This window comes from Penaeus japonicus, unplaced genomic scaffold (genome assembly GCF_977035675.1).
Source record: "Penaeus japonicus unplaced genomic scaffold, GWHDUDI00000001_assembly GWHDUDI00000024, whole genome shotgun sequence".
In the NCBI taxonomy this organism is placed as follows: Eukaryota; Metazoa; Arthropoda; class Malacostraca; order Decapoda; family Penaeidae; genus Penaeus; species Penaeus japonicus.
In genome coordinates, this window is record NW_028234426.1 from 23,319,266 (window position 1) to 23,321,765 (window position 2,500).

The 2,500-nt window shown below is 40.9% G+C and overlaps 1 protein-coding gene across 2 annotated transcripts in view; it reads right to left on the reverse strand.

Annotated features, from left to right (window-relative positions):
* The window catches only part of LOC122242129 (uncharacterized), a 17,487-nt gene extending 15,521 nt beyond the window's left edge, over nucleotides 1-1,966 (reverse strand). The window contains exons 1-2 of one of the 2 annotated variants that reach the window (XM_042999352.2): nucleotides 1,894-1,966; nucleotides 1-7 (exon numbers count right to left, since the gene is read on the reverse strand). The exon at nucleotides 1-7 is cut by the window's left edge and continues 124 nt beyond it. The gene's annotated coding sequence lies outside the window, so the exon portion shown is untranslated. The remainder of the gene's footprint in view (nucleotides 8-1,893) is intronic. The other variant, XM_042999354.2, reaches the window with a different exon arrangement.
* Between the last annotated feature and the right edge of the window lie 534 nt (nucleotides 1,967-2,500).

A 2,500-nucleotide genomic window follows, 5' to 3' on the forward strand; every position in this document is an offset into this window, starting at 1 on the left:
AGTACATCTGTATTTTGTATTCATTAGTCTATTTATCTATTCATCCATGTTAATGTAAAGTATCATATAAATCCTCGCAATACAATACAATACAAAGAGGAAAATGGAGAATCGCGATTCTCGAAAGAGAGGAAGAGGGAAGATAATATCCTCGAATACGAATACGAAAAAGAAAAGTGGAGAATCATATTCTCGAAAAAAAAGGAAGAGGGAGGAAGATCTAAGAAAGTAGCTAGCTACCTAAAAATATCCTCGTATATCCTCTTTCTCCCTCATATACACAGATGATTGATGTGTAGGTGTGTAATCGGTTAGTCTGAATGGTTCTGCTGATGCTATTGCTTGGAGTGTCGTTACGGTCGTTTCGCGTTTTAATGTGGAGAACCGATTTGTACAGAGGCGGAGGTCAGCAACAAAGATGTAACGAGGATCTTCAGCGACGATCTTTCACGCCGCGAAGGGTGTATGGGAGCGGGGGTTGAAGACGCGCCCTCAAGCTGGCGTTTTGAGCGTCTTGGTGGAAACCGCCTATATGGCCAGGTCATGGGGCGTCGTTGCTTTGTTACTATACAAAGTTTTGTTAATTGAAAAGTAGGGCGTGCAAAAGTAATCTCGTGTGTCCTACGCAATGAATGCGAATCGTAATACGAGGAGGATTCATTGCATGTAACATGCAGTGAACAGAAGAATCAGAATATAGCGTATAATAAAGTGACCGTCTACTAACAATAGTGGAATTCATGTCGCCATAAGAATTTTGAGTAACATAGTCAGATCAAAGTTCCCTCCCACTCCAAAATTTTGAGTCTTATGAATACGCTATATATACATATTTACATATATAGATAGATAGATACAAACATAGATAGATATACAGTGTATGATATAACAATACAATTATATACCGATGTGTTACACTGCCCTAGCCTTCATTCATTCCCGCGCCAAGCCGTGGAGGATTGTAGCAAGTAACTCTATCATACTGGCGCAGAAGAATTAGCTGAACCTATTATGACCTTCCCAACATTTTCTACACGGAGATTACAGGAGGCAAGGCATGTATATGTGTGAGACAGGACTCAAGAAGTGGCTATGAGACCTGAGAAACTAAAGTTACAGGTAATAAGTTACCTGACAGCTTATTAACACCAGTAGTGCTTAGCGGGATTGCATTGCTCGTGGCGATAGACGCGAAAACAGAGTAAGAAAAAACACCATCAACGGGCGTCCCGAAAAAAAACATAGGAAGGGGGATACGTTGATCAGACGTATCGTAAGCTGCTTCCTTCGCTTATCAGACTGCGAGCACCGTGTCTTATCGGTGGGTACGTTTGAGTGAGTCTTTTCGTAACAATGGAAAAATATGTGAGTTTGCACACCGACGGGAAAGGAAGCACTACACATAGAAAATAAAAATAACATATGCGATCTTGTACAGCGGTGGGAAATGAAGTACTCCTCATGGAAAATGAAAAATACACACATGTTATTCGCACAACGGTGGAAGAGGAAGTTCAAGTTCGCACAGAGGCTGGATGGGAGCACGACACAGAAAACAAAACAAAAGATACACAAAAGTTTGTATAAGCAAGTTCGCGCAACGGTAGGAAGGAAGCGTTACACATTGAAAAACACATATGTGAGCTCCCACTGCGGCGGGGCACTCCACATAGACATGGCTTCGCATAGCGACGGGAAAGGGAGCACTTCACATATACATCAAAATTACATACATATGAGTTCGCACAGCGGCGAGAAGCACAAAGAACAGTATGTACAAGCAAGTTCGTGCAAAGGCGGAGAAGGGAGCTCAATGCAGAGAAAACAAAAATAAGTATATGTGAAATAATAGAAAGGCAGGATCACAAATTACTACAGTTAAAGAATGCTAACCTAAGCCAAACGAGATGCCAGTGCACTTCCGAGAGCGATGGCTCTGAGCAAGATGGTGACCTCCGGTTCTAAAGCACCAGTGGTGAGAGCGTGCAGGCAGAATGAGAAGAGGAAGGGGAACCAAACCATGTGCAGCGCCTACAATGTGACCCTGTGTCAGTTTGACCACTTTGAGCTGTGATACTTATAGTCGTAAGCACATTTAGCCTTCCTCTGCTCCATCTCCATTTTATTTGATTTATTATTATTATTATTTTTTTTTTTTTTATTTTTTTTTTTACGAAAGAAGAAGCAAATACGAAAAAATAAAGCTACTTTTCTTTCCCTCCATAAAACTATATTACTTCCGTTAGAGTGAGTGTAAAGAACATAATGAGCTGATGTGGAATCTATACTATAATTTTAGTCGATTTTAATTTTGAGAAAGTCTATCAGATGGCACATATGAACCTCATACTGAAGTTTAAACACAAAAGCTGACCAACATTAAAAAATACTTTAGTATCATTATGAGTCCGTCTAGTATGCCGAGCAGGTGGCATTGGGTGTTCCAGCATGTGTGTGTGTGTGTGTGTGTGTGTGTGTGTGTGTGTGTGTGTGTGTGTGT